This window comes from Heptranchias perlo, chromosome 20, assembly GCF_035084215.1.
Source record: "Heptranchias perlo isolate sHepPer1 chromosome 20, sHepPer1.hap1, whole genome shotgun sequence".
Classification (NCBI taxonomy): Eukaryota; Metazoa; Chordata; class Chondrichthyes; order Hexanchiformes; family Hexanchidae; genus Heptranchias; species Heptranchias perlo.
Genome location: NC_090344.1, coordinates 17,362,969 through 17,383,695, shown reverse-complemented (window position 1 = coordinate 17,383,695; position 20,727 = coordinate 17,362,969). Strand labels below are relative to the sequence as shown.

At 44.1% G+C, this 20,727-nt stretch overlaps 3 non-coding genes across 3 annotated transcripts; 1 reads left to right on the top strand and 2 right to left on the bottom strand.

Annotated features, from left to right (window-relative positions):
• Positions 1 to 5,245: 5,245 nt before the first annotated feature.
• Positions 5,246 to 5,319, bottom strand: trnai-aau (transfer RNA isoleucine (anticodon AAU)). Its single transcript has one exon. It is a non-coding gene; the product is annotated as a tRNA-Ile (tRNA).
• Positions 5,320 to 10,054: 4,735 nt separating this feature from the next.
• On the top strand, positions 10,055 to 10,136 carry trnas-cga (transfer RNA serine (anticodon CGA)). Its single transcript has one exon. It is a non-coding gene; the product is annotated as a tRNA-Ser (tRNA).
• A 4,379-nt stretch (positions 10,137 to 14,515) lies between these two features.
• trnat-agu (transfer RNA threonine (anticodon AGU)) lies at positions 14,516 to 14,589 on the bottom strand. Its single transcript has one exon. It is a non-coding gene; the product is annotated as a tRNA-Thr (tRNA).
• Between the last annotated feature and the right edge of the window lie 6,138 nt (positions 14,590 to 20,727).

The window sequence follows — 20,727 nt, the reverse complement described above, 5'->3', positions numbered from 1 at the left end:
GGAGGGAAAATTTTACCTTAAGTTTCATGGTCTCGTATTTCCTGGTTTCAAATATATGTTTTGTATGCAAAAAAATGGACGGTTTCGATGGCCAGCTGAGCACGGCCAATCTTCCACCATTTAACCTGAGATTGCCTTCACGGAAATCAGAATTCTTCTTGACAGACAAGGTCGAAAGATTTCAGGAGAGCCGCTTCACTCTGACATGGATGTTTCTGCAGTGAGCGACACCAGACTGTTTCCACAATAAATGTCAGTCCTTTTATTTTGGAAACGCAAAATTGTTTTCGCATTCCGAAGGGTTTCAGTTCATTTGTGAACTCCACCACTGACACTGCTGAAGGTTGTAGGCTCAGAGGATGGGACCTCCAGGAGTGGACTGTAAGAAAGCTGGGTTTCGGCATCCTGACAAATGTATGCCGAGGAACCAGAGGAAACCTTACGAACGAACCGTCTGGGGTTTTATCTGTTAGTTAAGGTCTCAGGGTGAATGATTCCTGACTCCCCGAACTGTCTCACATTTAACTCAGGTCAGATCATGATGAATTCAGTTTACAGGAGGATAGTGTCAAATATCACCCACAATCGAGGGGGACAAAAGCAGCCATTGGAGAAGCTACGAGATCATTGGAAAAGAAGATGGTGCACAATTGTGGGAATGAAAGCAAACGCCTTTTCAGCTGCGTCGGAAGTCAGAAGACCATTAAAGATAGTTTAGGTCCACTGAAAGGCAGTTCAGGACAGATTCCCGGACTATGGCAGAGCTGTTAAATGATTATTTCTCATCAGCCTGCACTCCTGTGATTGATGCTGAGATTCCAGCTGTGGGATGCGCTGTCGACAATAACATCATAAATATTAAAATAGAAAGTGATGTCATCTTGGATAAAATACGAAATCTCAAAATAGATTGTGCTCCAGGTCCAGATGATATTCACCAACGGGTGTTTTAAGAGATGGGACGGGTGGTCTGTGAGCCCCTTGCCTGTATCTTCAACAGCTCAATAGAGTCAGGGATTGTCCCCTGAGATTGGAAGGTAGCTCACGTCGTTCCCATTTTCATTAAAGGGGACAAATCTGAGACAGGGGATGACGGGCCCATCAGTGTGACATCGATCAGATGGAAGATGCTTGAATGGATCCTAAGCGATGCTGTTTTGACCACGGGGAAAGAGAAGGAGCCATTAGAGATACTCAACGCGGCTTCCGAAAAACAAGGTCGTGTCTTACAAACTTGCTTGACTTTTTTGAAGAAGTTGCTTGGTTAGTGGATGAGAGTAATCCGATTCACATTGTCCATCTCAGGGGTGTCAAACTCATTTTCGATGGTGAGCCTGATCTGATATCATGGCACTTGGCCTGGGCCACATTCCGCAAAAGTTATTAAACTGGAAATAGATGAAGATTAACTATATTGGTACTTACTTTGGTTTAGATTTTATTTATTGCTGCTGCTGCTCCCGATACCTGGCACCTCTTAGCTTGAACCATTGCATCAACATTTGGAGTAAATGACTGGGCTGTGTGATGTCTTGGATAAAAACATGAGGAGAACTTGTCATTAAAGAACTTTGGAAGTGATTTCCACAATTTCACAACTCCCTGTGTAAAGAGATTTCTCTTGATCACTGCACTAAAGCAGAAAGTAGGGGTTAAGGGTCGCGACTCAGACTGGTAAAAGGTGGAAAGTGGTGTTCCACAATGATCGGTGCTGGGACGACTGTTCACAATTTATATAAACGATTTGGACTCGGGAATCGGATGGACAATTTCAAAATTTACGGATGACACCAGTTTGGGGCGGGATAAAGCTGATCCTGATCAAGACTACAAAAATATACAAGAAGACATTAATAAACTTGCAGAATGGGGGTGTAATTGGCAAATTAATTTTAATAAAGATGAGGATGAAGTGGAGCATCTTGGTAGCGAGAACAAGGAGGCCTCATAAAGCTTGGATAATAAGAGTCTATATGGGGTAGAGGAGTAGAGAGATCTGGGGACACAGATCCACAAATCACCAAAATTAGTGATGCAGGTTAAAATGGCCATTAAAAAGCAAACCAAACACTTGGGGTTCAATTCTCGAGGGATGGAATTGGAAAGCTATGTTAAACTTGTATAGAACCTTGATTAGACTACACTTGGAGCACTGTGAACAGTTCTGGTCTCCATATTATATGAAGGATATAGAGATACTGGAGAAGATGCAAAAAGGATGTCACCATTTTAGTGGTCGCTGGATTTGGTGTCTCTGTGTAACTGATCCCTGTATTTGGTGTCCAAATGTAAATGATCCCTTGACTTGGCGTCTCAGTGCAAGTGGTCCCTGGATTTGGTGTCTCTGTGTTAGTGGTCTCGAGATTTCGTATCCCTGTGTCCGTGTCCTTGGATTTGTTGTCTCAGTGTTCGTGTTTCCTGGATTTGGTGTCCCAGTGTAATTGGTCCCTGGATTTGGTGTCTCAGTGTAAGTGGTCCCTGGATTTGGTGTCCCGTGTAAGTTGTTCCCGGATTTGGTGTCCTGTGCAAGTTGCCCTCGATTTGGTGTCACAGTGTACGTGGTCCCTTGTGGATTGAGGCATCGCTCGTGGAATTTTTCACCTCCTTCCACTTTTGCAAAAATTGTTGCCAGCTTATTAAAGCCATTAACTGGCTCTCGGGTAGGGCACAGAAAAAATGAGACATCGTCAGTTTCCCTGAGAATGACTGGTCTGAATTCGAGTGAGAGAACATTTAGCAATTGAACCAGACTGGGCGGGTTGGGCCTGAGTTGCGACTTACTAACGGAAAAGTAGCGGCCAGTTTACTTCGCACCATGGGGAAGGGCTGAGCACTCAGGTTTCTGTATAATTTATTTATTTTTTATGTTTGTTGCTTCCCTGGCACCAACCTCGATGGGATGACAATAATTAATTTTTTGTTCACCAATTCCGGCTTTCAATGGCGGGGCCTTTCCCCACAGTCCCCCGTGCCTCAGAATGTGCCCTATCAATGAATAGAGGAGTCAAGTGCGCGGTGCCAGGACCGGGCTGTGCTCTGAGCATGCGCAGTGCGAGTGGCGGCGAAGGACTGAGGAGGAACAGGCGTGTCGGAGGCCGGGAGAAGACGGGGGAGTAATTGAACCTGTGGTTAGGCGGAGAAGCGTCACAAGCACCTGATGGCGTCTTGAGGCCACAAATCCGAGTCCACAGGCCCAGTGTTTGCACCTCGGTGATAGGCCCGACCAGCAGCCGTCCGAAAATCAGTGTGACTGGCCGCCATCTTGCGAGCGGAAGTCATGGTAGAATCTTGGCGCATGCGCGGCCATCTTGGCGCTGGAACAACGAGTGGGCGGGGCTTCAGGGTCCCAGTGACCAGGAACAAAGAGTGGGCGGGGCTTCAGGGTCCCATTGCCTCATTTATTTTATCCTCACTCTGCCCACAGCGGGTGTGGAACTGAACCCAATCAGAGGAGAGGGAGGGAGAAAACTGGGAGTGGAGGGAAGAAATATTGGAGATGGTGGGATGGGTTTGGATTTCAGCACAGGGAGGAGGGAGAGTGTGTGGGACGGGGATTTACAGCTTTGGCGGAAAAGAGAGGATAGAAAGTTCCACAGAAACTAGAATTGTCTGTTCCAAATTTCGATCCTGTATTTAGAGTGATGACTTTTGTAAACTTTTACAGGGTATTGGAAGGGGAGGATTTGCAGACGGGAAATTCAAACCAAAGATCACGTCAAGATCTGTCAGAGTCACTCGATTCATCAGGACCTGAATATCATCGACCTATGACTGTGGAAGGAGAAATGTTTGTCTTTTCTGTCTGTGGAAGAAGATTTCAAACAACAGTGTGACTGGAAAAGCACCGAGACACACACACCCGAGTGAGAGTGTTCCAGTGCACTGACTGTGGAAAGAGCTTTCACCGGTTACACAGCCTGAAAAAACACCGCACCATTCACAGCGGGGAGAAACCGTACACGTGTCCTGTGTGTGGACGAGGCTTCAACTGATCATCCAACCTGGAGAGACACAAGGACACCCACACCACGGAGATACCGTGGAAATGTGTGGACTGTGGGAAGGGATTCAATTACCCATCAGAGCTGGAAACTCATCGACGCAGTCACACTGGGCAGAGGCAGTTCACCTGCTCCACACAAAACAGGAAAACCACAGTTTCCGGTCTGGGGTGCGTTTCCTGATCTCACCCGGAGTGGTACTGTGCCCCACAGAGCAGGAAACGCCCAGGCACAGTCCCAGGCCTGTGCCAGACAGTCGAACTTGGGATGGAGCCGATACAGCTCAGTTGAAAATGCAAAAATTTGAAAGTCCCGAGTTCAATTCCGAATTTCAGCAAAATTTGGTTGTTTAGATCTCATTCTTTGGGTCGAATCTCGCATTAATTTACATTGAAATATTAACCGGCGCTGGAGGCTTGGGGAAGGAGCAGAGAAGCATCAAAGATGAGAAATATTGATAGCATCTTTATTTAGCTTTATTTCTTTCTGCATTTTTCTCTGTTTTTTGCCTCTCTCAGCGCCGGCGAACATTTGATTTGAAGCATTTGATTCCTAAACTGATGCCTTTTCCTCATCTCCGCTCTGTCTGTTTCTAACTGCTTGTGACCGTTAAAGGGAACAGGCCCCGAGTTAAACGTTTATCAGCAAACCGACAGAGAGATATCACAGCGGGAATAAAACTCGTTGCTTCACATTGTTAGATACTCAGTGACTCAGATTGTAATGTGTGTCAGTAAACATACCCGGATACTGAGTGACACAGTTTGTAATGTGTGTCAGTAAACACACCCTGATACTGAGTGACACAGATTGTAATGTTTTTCAGTGAACACACCCGGATACTGCGTGACACGGATTGTAATGTGTGTCAGTAAACATACCCGGATACTGCGTGACACGGATTGTAATGTGTGTCAGTAAACATACCCGGACACTGAGTGACACAGGTTTTAATGTTTGTCAGGAAGCATACCTGGAAGAATGGTCCCGGCAATGGAAAGAAATGGAGAGATAGGAAAAGAGACAGACAGAAAGAGATGGAGACACGGAAAGGTGAGTGAGAAATGAAGGATAAATGAAAAATGAGCGGAAAGATTTTTTTTTCTCCGCCCCAGGGGCAAAGGTATATCAAACATTGTAATGAATGCTATTCCAAAAACGATTCCTTCTGAATTTTGCATGAACTCCCTTGTTTGTAAAGTCTCGATTTTCAAAGTCACTCAAATAATGTCATAAATTACTGATGGCCCGTACGGGGATCGAACCCGCGACCTTGGCGTTATTCGCACCACGCTCCAACCAACTGAGCTAACCGGCCATTTTTTTTCTTATGGCAATCGGTTTGGGGCACTCATTGGGTGGTCTGTGTTTTACTTCTCACACTGCGTTTTACGGTTGTTGCACGAACATTGAACACACCACATCCCTTGAACATTGTTACTTGTTTCTGCATAAAACTGGCAAGGGTGTAAATCGAAATTAACAGATAAGGAGCACTTTAATGCGACAAATTTAATTCTGAACATTGAAAGCCCACCCCTGAAACACTGCCCCGCTGTGAAAACAGTGGGCAGGACACTGAGGGACTGCGAAAATTGTGTGCTGAGTTTTCCGTAGTGTAATGCTGATCATGTTCGCCTTTTACGTGAAAAAGCTCTATTTCAGTTCCCGCATAAAAACATACTTTTGAGGAACTTACTTCGGATAAACCTCCAGTCGTCAACTTGTGCTTGGAGAAGGGACAATTATTGTTCCTTCCTGTTAACTTGAACAACGGCTGTACCAAATTACAGGTGTCATAAACTATCAATATTTGAAACCAGACCCTTAAATGCAGTCTGGAAAGTGGAAAATGGTGAAAGTGCATCACATACAAAACACAAAAACTTATTTAAGGTTTCACTATCCATGTTAGTATTTCCGTGATTCTGCAGCACAAAGTTATCGGTTACAACAATTATTCATCTTTCACAGAATTTCATTAGTTTCATTAATTAATTTCATAACGTTCATTGGTCACTGCAACCACAAGCTTGAGCTCGGTGAAAAAATAATGTTGTTAATCATGCGATGTGATGTTTTTCTCTGGCACAATCATTTAGCGCGTTCGGCTCTTAACCCAAAATTTGATGGTCCAATGACCCCCAAGGGACGATACAATATCCTGGATTTCAATGCGTGTTTTCACTGTAAGAAAATGCACAATAAATGAATTTGATGAAAAGTGACTAATATTGTTGACTTGAAATAGTTAGTGTCCAACTTGACATTGCACCACATCGGAATCGAAATTCAGATTCGGGGCCAGAAATGCAGATGATGCACGGAGGCAGAGGGCAAGGCTGAAATATTAAATGAGTACTTTGCATCTGTCTTCACCAAGGAAGAAGAAGCTGCCAGAGTCAGTAAAAGAGGAGGTCGTGGAGATACTGGATGGGATAAAAATTGATAAAGAAAAGGTACGAGAAAGGCTGGCTGTACTTAAAGTGGGTAAGTCACACGGTCCGGATCGGATGCATCCTTGGTTTCTGAGGGAAGTAAGGGTGAATATTTCAGAGTTGCTGGCCATAATCTCCAATCGTCCGTAGATATGGGGGTGGTGCCAGACGACTGGAAAATCTCAAATGTTACTCCCTTTTTAAAAACGTGTGCAAGGATAAACCCAGCAACTACAGGACAGTCAGTTAAAACTCGGTGGCAGGGAAGCTTCTGGAAACGATAAATACGGGATAACAATAACAGCCAGTTCGACAAGTGTAGATTAATAAAGGAAAGCCATCACGAATTTGTTAAAGGCAAATCGTGTTGAACTAACTTCATTGAGTTTTTCGATGAAGTAAAGTGCCACATAATATGCTTCTCAGCAAAATCGAAGCCCATGGAATAAAAGCATGGATACTAAATTGGATAAATGACAGGAAACAAACAGTCGTGGTGAAGGTATTTTTTTTCGGACTGGTGGAAGGTAGTCAGTGTTGTTTCACAGGGGTCGGGACTAGGACCACTGCTTTTTGATATATGTTAATAAATTGGACTTGTCCGGACAGGAACAATTTCAAAATTCGCGGATAACACAAAACTAGTAATTGTAGTAAACAGTGAAGAGGATAATAATAGTCTTCAAGAGTACACAGACGGGCTGGTGGAATGGGCGGACACATGGCAGATAACATTTAATGCAGAGAAATGCGAAGTGATATATTTTGGCAGGAAGAATGGGGAGAGGCAATATAAACTAAATGATACAATTCTAAATGAAATGCTGGAATAGAGAGTCCTGGGGGCATATGTGCACACATCTTTGAAGGTGGCAGGACAGGCTGAGAAAGTGGTTCTGGGCTTTATCAATAGAGGCATGGAGTACAAAATCAAGAAAGTTATGTTGAACCTTTATAAAACACTGGTTCGGCTTCAACCAGAGTATTGTTTCCAATTCTGGGCCCCGCATTTTAGGAAGGATGTGAAGGCCTCAGGGAGCATGCAGAAAAGATTTACTGGAATGGTTCAAGGGATGAGGGACTTCAGTTAGGTGGACAGACTGGAGAAGTTAGGATTGTTCTGAGAGCAGAGTCGGTTGAGAGGAGATTTGATAGAAGTGATCAAAATCATGAAGGGTTTTGAAAAAGTAAATAAAGAGAAGCTGTTCCCATTGGCAGAAAGGTCGAGAACCAGACGACACAGATTTAAGGTGATTGGCAAAAGAAACCAAAGGCGAAATGAGTAAAACTTTTTTACGCAGAGACTTGTTATGATCTGGAACGTGCTGCCTGAAACGGTGGAAGCAGAATCAATCGTGGCTATCAAAAAGGAATGGGATAAATACTTGAAGGGAAAAAATTGCAGGGCCACGTGAAAAGAGCGGGGGAATGAGACGAACTGGATTGCTCTGACAAAGAGATAGCACGGTCTGGATGGGCCGAATTGACTTCCTTCTGTGCTGTAATCATTCTATGATTCGATGATTGGATGGACAGAGCGGTCTAAAAGGATAGGCGATCGGTTGTGGGGAGCAGGGAAACTTTCGACTGGTTGCACGGCTGTGTTACTGACAGCCCGTTGGTCTCGGATTATGGTTTTCACTTTGGGCGTTTCACTAATTGATATGTGAGAGGTCCGGGGTTCAAATTCCTGGACGAGCCCTCCTGTGTCACTATTTTCAGTGGAAATTCATTCATTTATTTTTCACATCTTTTCAGCCTTGCAGAATACAGGATTGACTTAATTCTAGAGCATGTTTGACGTTTCGTGGCTGGAATGCAGAGGGTTTGTCGACGCAACACCACATAGGGAAAGGAAAATGTCTCAACGTGGTGTGCAGATTGAAGCTGAATGTGAATCTATCTCTTTTCAGGGGTGCAGAAAGAAAATGCTCCTTCATCGGCCGGGAACCAATCCCCGTCTCCTCGGGTGGCAGGTGAGAATTCTACCAGTGAAACAGCAACGTCCAGACGGTCGCGGCTGCATGTGTCCAGTTGGAAACCTGTCTGAAAGAACATATAGTCTCACAAATCTCCTGTGAGTACCCTGTTCATTCTGATTTACAGCCGTGCATCAAAGGCGCTCGCAGCTGCGGTAGTCGCGTGGTTCAGACGTTAGATCTGAAACCCAATGGGGTATTCCGGCAGAAGTTGGAATCGTGCTATCGGCGCTATTGTGTAAAGTTTTGTTCAATGCTCAAATAAATATGAACTGGAGATAACGGGCTGCAATTCCTTCCCTCAGAGAGATACTCCACCGCGGCAGATCATTTTAACTGGGAGCCCAGTGGTCACTTGCAAAATATCAAGATACGTGAAGGGAACTTCACAATGTTCCACAACTGTCCAAAACTGGGCACCGCACTTTATAAAGGATGTGAAGGCGTCAGAGAGGGTGCAGAAACATTTACTGGAATGGTTCCAGGGATGAGGTCATCAGTTACGTGGGTAGACTGGAGAAGCTGGAGTTGTTCCCTTCGAGCAGAGAAAGTTGAGTGGAGATTTGATAGAAGTGTTCAAAATCATGACGGGTTTAGATAAAGTAAATATAAAAAAACTGCTCCCGTTGTCGGAAGGGTCGAGAACCAGAGGACGCAGATTTACGGTGGTTGACAAAAGAACCAAAGGCGATAAAAGGAAAAACTTCTTAAACTAGCGAGTGGATATAATCTGGAATGCATCGCCTGAAAGGGTGGTGGAAGCAGATTTAATCCTTGTTTCTAAATGGAATTGGATAAGTATTTGAAGGGAAAATATTTGCAGGTATACGGGGAAAGAACGGGGGAATGGGACGATCTGGATTGCACTGAAAGAGAGCTGGCACAGGCTCGATGGGCCGAATGGCCTCCTTCTGTGCAGTGACGATTCTATGATTCTATATCTCCCAATCTCCATCGTAAATGCTGCTAACTTGACGTTAGGTTTTTTCGATACTTTTATCTCTCTATCTCTCTCTGTCTCTGTCTCTCTGTGTTTCCCCCTGATGGACTTCTCAGGCAGCCTTGAACGGCCAAAGCTGATCGAACCTGCGACACCAGCAGAGAACGGTAAAGATGGAAAGAGTGAGACGGGAGGAAAACTAAAAATCCAACCCAGATGATGAACTCGCAGATAATATCTGCACATTGATGTCTCTTCGTCCTCATAGTGAAAACATCAGTAATTTTATTCCAGTATAAAAAGAAAGAAAGTCTTGTATTTATAAAGCGCTTTTCACGACCTCAAGACCTCCCAAAGCGCTGTACAGCCAATGAGGTATTTTTGAAGTGCAGTCACTGTTCTACTTGTGGTTGAGTGGATAATCTGCGGATGCCGAGACAGACAACAATGTAACTTTCGAGAAATTAATTCTGAAAAGTCTCACTTGGCATGACAAGTCGCACATTCAAAACGAATGTGGTAAAGAGAGGCTAATATTGTTGATATGAAATAGTTAGTGTACAACTTCACATTGCTGTACATCGGAATAGAAAAAGTGATTGGATGGATCGCAGGATGGCCGATCGGCGATGGGTTGCACCGAATTCTGCACTGGTTGCACCCTTTTGGTAGCAGTAGCTGTTCTGTTTTTGCATAGCTGCGATGGCCGAGTGGTTAAGGCGTTGGACTCGAAATCCAATGGGGTTTTCCTGCGCAGGTTCGAATCCTGCTCGTAGCGCTGTTTCTTATAGATTTGTTCAATGATCAAACAAATAAGGACTGGAGTTGACGGACCGTGTTCCCTCCCTCAGAGAGATGATCCAGCGAGGCAAATGCTTTTAATTCGGAGCCAATGGTCTCTTGCAAAGTTGCACGGCACGTGAAAGAATCTCTACCAAGCTCCATCTTAAATTCTGCTCGTTCGCAAAGCTTGATATTTATCCGATTTGTTTCTATACTTTAATCTCTCCCTGTCCCTGTCTCTTGACTCTCTGAATTTTCCCCTGATAGACTTCTCAGGTTTTCTTGAACGGCCAAGGATGATCGAACCTGCAACACCAGCAGAGAAGGGTAAAGATGGAAAGACTGAGACGGGGGGAGAAGCAAAGGTGCAACCCAGTTGATGAATTCGGAGCTATTGTCCACACATTTATGTCTCTTCGACCTCACAGTGAAAAAAATCAGCAATTTGAATACAGTGCACTTATGGTAGAGTGTTTAAATGCGAGTGTTGAGACATACAACAATCGAACCGTTGCCATGGTGATGACCGAATCTAAACACCAGACCACAAAGAAACTCTGAAAATTCTTTGGTGCGAACAAGCAGCCCACCGCGGCCTTTCCTACTTGCCTCTTTGTAATTCAGGTCATTATCGTGCGAGACAAGCTGCCCGCAAAAAAATGGCATTTTCTGTTCAAACTACTATCGCGACAGCAGGTGATGTTCAGGCAATGACAGCACCAAGTGCAACTAGGCATGTACATGAAATGGAAAGTGAGGTAAAATACTACCACAAGCTGCTGATGGACATGTTTCCATTTCCAAAATTCACGAACCTGAATGCAGCTCCTGGGAAAACTGCAAGGCCACGCAGGTCCATCATGAATCATTTGAAGCAACTGGCAGTTTAAAGTGGCATCTCCTCCTGCTTCTGTCGGGGGTGAAGGAGAGACACCGTCGTTATAAACGTACAGTTTGATTTTGTACAGAACTGTACAGAGAAGGGGCACATATACTGGGGCTGTGAGATATTCTATATTATTCATATTTAACCACAAGAATATCCGCAGTCAGAAGCTGAAAAGAAGGGAGAGATAAGAGGCCTGAAAATAAACACAGAGCTGAATGAATCACGGAAGAGTGAAAGAAAAGTAAATCTTACCAGTTCTGCTGTGTTCCGTGCGCAATCTTGGGCGCTCCCCGATGGACTGATGGTGAGAATTTAATGCTCCCACCAACGCATGACTTCGATTCCAAGTCAGCGAATTAACTTTAGCAAAAGTTATTAAATTAATTACATGAAACTAATTAAACCCTGTTGGTAGATGAATGACTGTTTTATTCACCATTAATCAAACGATAACTTTCTATTTCATACTGAAGGAGATGTTGACGTGGTTACCGAGAGACAGTCAAAACTTATTCAGATTTTTATGCTTTGCAGGTGATCAAATTTCATCATTTTATAGACTGTATCTTAAGGGTATGATTAAAAGCTCAGTGCAGCTGTTGTTAAATTTAAAATGAATAGGAAATTGTCGCCTTTTATTACAAGAACGCCCGAACCGGTTCTACGATCAAGATGAAAGTAACGCAACGAGGAACATCTGATACAAAAATCCCCACCGTTTTGGTTTTCCAACATAAAGGGTGTGACATTTATTCTCTGAACATAGAAACAGTCTGGTCTTGCTCACTACAGAAATCTCCATGTCACAGCGAAACAGCTCTCCTGCAGCTCGTGCGGCCTCCCTTCGGGCCTTTCGGGGGCTTGTCTGCCAAGGAGAATTGTAATTTTCTTGCTTCCAAAAAATACATTGAAACCCTGGAAATTTGAGGCGAAGAATCCTGAGGACAAATCAAATAAGAGCTCGAACCATCAAACTTCCGTGCAAACCGACAGCACCAACCAGACAGGCGAAGAGGACACCTGCTAAACCAATAATTAATTGGGCTAAACTTTGAGTTTGCAGCGACCAATATAACAACTGTCTACAGTCAGTCCAAAATGAATGGTTGAAGCTTGTAGGAGTGAAAATCCAAACAGCCGGTCTTCAATCTTAAACCAGCAACTCTGAAGAAAAACATGCCGGAGAAATACTCGCTTTCAGTGCGGTGACACTGGGACAGAGTAAAGCTCAGTTAATATGATTGGTGAGTGACTGGAGGGTGGATTTCGAACTCCTGACCGATTGCACTGTGCATTTTCCAGATCTGCTTGGAGCACCAATCCCTTCAATTCATCACTTACAATTCGATTCTCGGTTTCATTTCGCTGACGCTTGGTGAAATTTTACAAATTGGAAGCGATCAGTGTCAAAGCTAACCACGTCACCGACATGCTCACAGATGCAAAGCGGCCACACTCTGCTTCAGCAAGATGAAAGCCGAGAGCGATTTCACGGTCAAATATAATGGCTAACAAAACTTATTCAAAGAAAGTGCAGGTCGTTGAGTTGCCTTTAAATTCCTGATTGTTCGCATTGAACTTCTTCCCATTGCGTTTGAGAGCCACGTGGGGCGATTTGGGGACTTCATTTCATTTTATGCAGAAGTTTCAAATGCAGTTCAAGGTCAAAAGTCCTGGGACCACTGTTGTTCACAATTTACCGGTGCTGGGACCACTGTTGTTCGCAATTTATCGGTGTTGGGACCACTGTTGTTTACAATTTGTCGGTGCTGCGAACATTGTTGTTCGCAATTTATCGGTTCTGGGATCACTGTTGTTCACAATTTACCAGTGCTGGGACCACTGTTGTTCACAATTTATCGGTGCTGGGATTACTGTTGTTCACAATTTATCATTGCTGGGTTCACGGTTGTTCACAATTTATCGGTGCTGGGTTCACGGTTGTTCACAATTTATCGGTGCTGGGTTCACAGTTGTTCACAATTTATCGGTGCTGGGTCCACTGTTGTTCACAGTTTATCGGTGCTGGGTCCACTGTTGTTCACAATTTATCGGTTCTGGGTCCACTGTTGTTCACAGTTTATCGGCGCTGGGGCCAATGTTGTTCACAGTTTATCGGTGCTAGGAACACTGTTGTTCACAGTTGATCGGTGCTGTGACCACTGTTGTTCACAATTTATCGGTGATGGGACCACTGTTGTTCACAATTTACATTAATGATTTAGTCATAGGAATCGGAAATACAATTTCAAAATTGACAGACAGCACATAATTGGGAGCTGTAGTTAATGCAAAGGAAAAATGCGAAAAATACAGGAAGACGTCAGTTAAGTTGCAAAATGGGCGTGTAAATGGCAAATTAGTTTCAATATTTATTGTGTATTCCCTTGCCTTGTTTGCCCTCCCGAAATGCATTACCTCATTCTCCAGATTGAATTGCATTTGCCACTATTCTATCCACCTGTCCAGTCCACTGATATCTTCCTGCAGTCCACAGCTTTCCTCCTCACCATCAACCACACGACCAATTTTTGCATCTTCTGCAAAATTGTTAATAATACCCCGTACATTTAAATCCAAATCAATGATCTGTGCTACGAAAAGCAGCGACCGAGTACGGATCCCTGCGGAACCCCACTCGAGACAGCCTTGCAGTCACAAAAACACCCGTCGACCATTGCTTCCTGCCACTCAGTCAATTTTGGATCAACTTGCCAATTTCCCTTGGATCCAATGGACTTTTACACTTTTGACCAATCTGCCATGTCGGACTTTGTCAAAAGCCTCGCGAAAATCGATGTGGACTACAAAAAACGCACTACCCTCATCCACCTTCCTTGATACCTCCAAAAAAATTCAATTCAAACGACCTTCCCTTAACAAATCCATGCTGACTGTCCTTCATTAATCCGTCCCTTTCTAAATGAAGATTAATACTTTCCCCCAGAATTGTGCTCAATACCGAGGTTAGGCTGACTGGCCTGCAATAATTCGATCTCTTCCTTTCTCCCTTTTTAAACAACGGTACAACTTCAGCAGTCCTCCAATCCTCCGGCATCACACCTGCAGCCAGGGAGGATTGGAAAATGAAGGTCAGAGCCTCCGATATTTCCTTCCTTGCTTCTGTTAACAGCCTGGGATGTATTTCATCCGGGCCTGGCGATTCAGGTGGAGTGATTTGGGGACTTCCTTTCCCTCTTTGCAAACATTTGCACCGCAGGTCAAGATCACAAGTCTTGATCCAAATTAGGACAACTTCCGTGTTTGAACCTCAAATCGCGAAATATACCCCGACCCCAACGAGCCCAGAAACAAGAACGTGTCTTTAAATTAACGTGTTACAGACACATTCCATGAGAGGTCTGTCTGTGCAATGAAAGGGCGTTTTTGGACAGTCATTCGGTTGTCCGTTTCCTCCTGAACAAACACCACAGTGTTATTTTGTCGCTCAATTCCACAAATTAGGTAAAATAACCAGCTGCACAAGGCACTGCTGGGAGTTGAACCCAGGATCTTCTGTTTACTAGACAGACGCTTTAACCAACTAAGCCACAGCGCCAATTGATGACACTTTGTCTCCACCTCCTCTCATTAATATCTATCAGCGACACTTCACTGTTGAGGGTTCAGGCCGTTTTCTCTTTGTCTGTTTCGCTTGTCCGTTCACCTGTGCATTCCGACACTGACTGGATTTCTCGCTGTGTTTATCTTTGTGTATCCATCAGTGCGTTGATACACGGATGATTATGTGTGATTGTATTTGTTACATTAAATAAATTCGGGGATCAGACAATTCTCGCTCTGACATTGGAGAACTATTGAGCCGAACTTTACAGCGAAGTGTTGTTTATTGTGGTGCTGAAACTAAAAAAAAGCGTCAGAGGAGCAAAAAGGGAAAAGGAGAAAAACTTGTGAGGGAAAATGAGGACAACTCTCAAGGTTTTTCCAAATATATTAAGAGAACGAAGGGAGGCTTGGAGTAATGTGGGCCGCTTGAAGACAGATGGAGGTGATATTGTAATTGAAAATCAGGAAATGGCAGAGTTGCTAAATTTTTACTTAGCATCGGTCGTCACAGAAATGGATGAGGCTAACATAGCAGAGACACTAGGAAAATTGTTAACAAATCAAGGGGTTTCGTTTTAGTAAAATAATGGCAATGGAGAAAATAATTAGGCTAAAGATAGACAAATCTCCACGACCTGATGTTTACCATCCCAGGGGATTGAAAGGAACAAGTGAGGAAATTGTACATGCTTTAGTCATGATCGATCAAAACTCTCTTGATTTAAGAATTGTTATTTAATGAAGCGCATCTTGATTGGAGGCTTCTGTTAGAGAAAGATCTCGAAGTGATAATTGAGAGACCGAAAATGAAGCTGTTTCACAGGAGCGCTGATGCTGTCGGTTGTTCGCTGCTCTCGTGTTGCACAATTATTAAGCGTGCGTTACTTATTTACAGCAGTATGGGCTCCATAAATGACCAGGTTGCGAGTTCGAGCGTCTTCTAAAACAATCAAACCTTTTACTCCGAACATTTTGACTGGAGTTCAAGGTACAACTGGTATGTTCTATAACGCGTCTACTTCTTAGTGTTCCCATGGGAGCTCTTGGGTTCCTCCGGCCTGCCGTCTTGCAATAGCAGCTGCCAGTTTACTTGTTCATAGCGGGAGAGGGGGCTTTTAGCGGCAGCTCATATGGCAAAGGGGCCGGTACGAGATCTTTAAATCTAAAGAACCAAACAAACAATTCTTCTTTTCGTTAAGCCGATATTCATCGGTTGGAAGTTTCGTGTTGGCAAAATTTTGAAGGGAAATATGCTGCCTGGTGTCACTGTGCAACGGGTGAAATTATTCAGCTTATAGATGTTAATACGCTGAAAGATCGAGAGGCCTTTTCCAGCTCCCGTGTGGGACAAGTTCAGCTTTTGTGCCGCTGGGTAAAGTGTTATTTTAATTGGTGCTAACGAATGACAAGACATTTGGCACAAACAAGAAGAATTGTAAACTCACGAGTTCACTGTCCATGTTTCTTACATCATGTTCAACAGGAACAAGGATTCTCCTCAACACGTTGCTGAGAATTTTATAAAACGGACCTCACCCTTGCTCGCCGGCTGCAGGGATGATTCAGAGGCCTCCCATGAATATGCACGATGGGAGCTTATGTTGTATCGAGCCTGGGTAGCTCAGTCGGTAGAGTATCAGACTTTTAAAGTGGGCAGTGAGCTGAAGGTCCAGCGTTTAACTCCCTGTCCAGGCTCCAAATTTCGGAAGAGCTGGCAAGCTGTCACTTTGCAGCGGGACCTGCTCTGTGTTGTCAAAGTTTCGGAAGTATCCTTTTTCCCAGTGTGGGCAGTAATGTGATGTCTGAAGCGGTTCCCCATCAGGAATTCTAGTTCACTATATTAATTTCGCAACACTCATTAAACTCTGTAAAAAAGACGAATGCTTGTTCAAATCGCAATGAATCAACCAGTAACTTTCTGTTTCCGGCTGAATGAAATGCTAACTTTTTTATGCTCTCATTCACCAGGCCGAAATTAGGGAGTTCAGAGGGGAAGAGAAAAAGGAAATGAGAGGCAAAGAGAATTATGACTATGGACTGACGGCCAACATAAAAGGGAATCCAAAAGTCTTCTGCAGGCATGTAAACAGTAAACGGGTAGTAAGCGTAGGCGAGAGGCGGATTCGGCCCGATCAAGGAGATCTACTAAGAACATAAGAACATAAGAACATAAGAAATTGGAGCAGGAGTAGGCCAATCGGCCCCTCGAGCCTGCTCCGCCATTCAATAAGATCATGGCTGATCTGATCCCAACCCCAAATCTAAAGAACACAAGAAGTCGGAGCAGGACCCGGCCACATAGCCCCTGGGCCCTCTCCGCCACCCACAGGGCATTGACCGATCCGAACTCAGCTTCATGTCCAATTTCCTGCCCGCTCCCCATAACCCCTAATTCCCTTTACTTCTAGGAAACTGTCTATTTCTGTTTTAAATTTATCTAATGATGTAGCTTCCACAGCTTCCTGGGGCAGCATATTCCACAGACCTACCATACTCATGGAGGCAGAGGTACCAAATGAGTACTTTGCCTCTGCCTTTACCAAGGAAGAAGATGCTGCCAGAGTCTCAGCAAAGGAACTTATAGTTGAGATCCTGGATGGTCTAAAAATTGATAAAGAAGAGGCACTTGAACGGTTGGCTGTACTTAAAGTAGGTAAATCACCTGTTCCGGATGGGATACATGCGAGGTTGCTGAGGGAAGTAAGGGTGGAAATTGCAGAGGTACTGGCCATAATCTATCAACATCCTTAGATATGTGGGTGGTGCCAGAGGACTGGAGAATTGCAAAGGTTGCACCCTTGTTCAGAAATGGGTGCACGGATAAACCCAGCAAATATAGGCCAGTCAGTTTAACCTCAGTGGTGGGGAAACTTTTAGAAACGATAATCCGGGACAGAATTAACAGTCACGTGGTCGAGGGTGAATTGATTAGGGAAAGCCAGCACGGATTTGTTAAATACAAATCGTGCTTAACTAACCTGTAAGAGTTTTTGATGAGGTAACAGAGAGGATAGATGAAGGCAATTCAGTTGATGCGGTGTATATAGACTTTCAAAAGGTCTTTGATAAAGTGGCGCATGGTAGGCTTATCATCAAGAAAGGGACAGGAAACAGAGATTACTGGGGAACGGTTCTTTTTCGAACTGGAGAGAGTTGTACAGTGGTGTTCCCCAGGGATCAGTGCTCGGACCACTGCTTTTCTTGATATATATCAATGACTTGGACTTTAGTGCACAGGGCACAATTTCAAAATTTGCAGATGAAACAAACCTTGGAAGGGTAGTAAACAGTGTTAAGGACAGTGATAGACTTCAAATGACATAGACAGGCTGGTGGCATGGGCGGAGACGTGGCAGATGAAATTTAACGCTGAAAAATGCGAAGTGATACATTTCGGTTGGAAGAACGAGGAGAGGCAATATAAACTCCAGGGCACGAATGTGAAAGCGATCCAGGAACAAAGAGAGGTTCATGTGTACAAATAGTTGAATGTGGCAGGGCAGGTTGAGAAAGCGGTTAAAAGCATTCGGGGTCCTGGGCTTTATAAATAGATGTTTCGAGTGCAAAAGTTTCGAAGTCAGGATGAAACATTATAACACATTGGTTCGAACACAACTGAAGTATTGTGTCCGGTTCGGGACACCGCACTTCAGGAAAGATGTGAAGGCCTTGGAGTGGGAGCAGAAAAAAATTACCAGCATAATTGCAGGGATGAGGGACTTTAGTTACGTGGTTAGACTGGAGAATCTGAGGTTGTTCTCCTCGGAAAAGAGACGGTTCTGTGGAGATTTGATAGAGGTATTCAAAATCATGAAGGATCTCGACATAGAAGATGGAGAGAAACTGTTCCCATTGGCGGAAGGGTCAAGAACCAGAGGACATCGGTTTAAGGTGATTGGCAAAATAACCAAAGGTGACATGAGGAAAAACTTTTTCACACAGCAAGAGGTTCGGATCTGGAATGCACTGCCCGAGGGTGTGATGGAGGCAGATTCAATCATGGCCTTCAAAAGGGAACTGGATAAGTACTTGAAAGGAAAAAAAATGCAGGGCTTCGGGGAAAGGCGGGGGAGTGTTTCTAGCTGGATTGCTGTTGCAGAGAGCGAGCACGGACTCGATGGGCCAAATGGCCTCTTTCCGTGTTGTAGCCTTTCCATGATTCAACTCAATGTGCATGAGGCGATGCAAAGGGAACAGAGCGTGCCGCAAATCGACACACCTCTCAGTATCCTCCCAAGCAATGTAGTTTAAGAGCAAATAATTCTGAAACGTCTCACTTGACAACTCAAGTCGTACACTCGAAACCAATTTGGTAAAGGGAGACTAATATTGGTTATTGGAAGTATTTAGTGTGCAACTTGATATTGATGGACACCGGAGCAGAAAACGAGATTGGATGCACAGACGTGGTCTGAAAGGATGGCCGATCGGCTGTGGGAGGCAACGAACTTTTACACTGGCTGCATAACTGAAACAATAGCGGCTCGTTGGTCTAGGGGTATGATTCTCGCTTAGGGCGTTTCATTGAGTGATATGCGAGAGGTCCCGGGTTCAAATCCCAGACCAGCCCTCCTTTTAGTGAAAAGTCACCAATTGGCTTCTGACATCTTTTCAGTGTTGCTGTTGGTTGAACTGAATGAAATCCAGAGCATGTTTGAGCTCCAGTGGACTCAATGCCGAAGTTTCGTCGGCGCAACACACGTGAAGGAAATAAAATGTCTCAAGATGATGAGGAGATTGAAGCTGAATTTGGATTTTTCCCAATTCAGGCGGATATTAGATGACGGGATAGAAAGTCACATATCCAAGTTTGCCGATGACACCAAGATGGGCAGCATTGTAAGCAGTGCAGATGGAAACATAAAATTACAGAGAGGCATTAATATAATAAATGAATGGGTAAAATTGTGGCAAATCGATATCAATTTAGTCAAGTGTGAGGTCATCCACTTTGGACCAAAAAGGATAGATCAGAATACTTTGTAAATGGTGAAAAGCTCGAAACAGTGGAGGTCCAAAAAGACTGATGTGTCCATCTACATACATCATTAAAATGTCATGGACAGGTACAAAAAATAATCAAAAATGTTAATGGAATGTTGGTCTTTATATCTAGAGGACGAGAATACAAGGGGATAGGCATTATGCGACAGCTATACAAAGCCCTGGTTCGACCACACCTGAAGTAATGTATTCAGTTCTGGGTAACGCACCTTTGAAAGGATATATTGGCTGTGGAGTGAGTGCAGCGTCGATTTACTAGAATGTTACCTGGACCCCAAGGGTTAAAATACGCGGAGAGATTACACAAACTAGGGTTTACCTCGAATTTAGTCGATTAAGGGCTGATTTGATCGAACTTTTCAAAATATTAAGGGGAACTGATGGAGTAGATAGAGAAAAACTATTTCCGCCGGTTGTGGTATCTAGGACTAAGGGACATAGCCTAAATATTAGGGTCAGGACTTTCAGGAGTGAAGTTGGGAAACACCTCTGCAAGCAAAGGGAGGTAGAAGTTTGGAACTCTCTTCCGCAAACGGCAGTTGATGCGAGCTCAATTGTTAATTTTAAACCTGAGATTGATCGATTTTTGTTAACTGAAGTTATTAAGCGATCCGGGGCTAAAGCGATTATATGGAGTTCGGTCACATATCAGCCATGATCTGTTTGAATTGCGGAACAGGCTCGAGGGGAGAAATGGCATACTTATATTCCTCAGCTCCTCATTGGTTAGAATGATTCTGCATTGGCCGGAAATCGAACCAAAGTCTCCCGCATAAGAGGTGAGAATTCGACCCCTGCACAACCAATGCGCGCGTTCTTAATAGCGGCAAGTGTCCATTTAGAATCCGATCTGAACCAACATGCTGTTAACAGCTGCGGTGGCCGAGTGTTTAAAGCGTTGGACTCAAAATTCAATTGAGGTTTTCCTGCGCAGGTTTGAATTCTGCTCGCAGAGCAACTGTTCAAAGATCACTTCAGTGCTGAAATAGATTAATTGGAGTTAATTGATCGCATTTATCTCTCTCCCAGAATGAGAGATTCGACAGCGTGGCCGGTGCTTTTAATTAGTGTCAGATCTTCTCTTGCAAGATTTCAAGACCAGACCAGGAATCTCTCCCAATCAGGA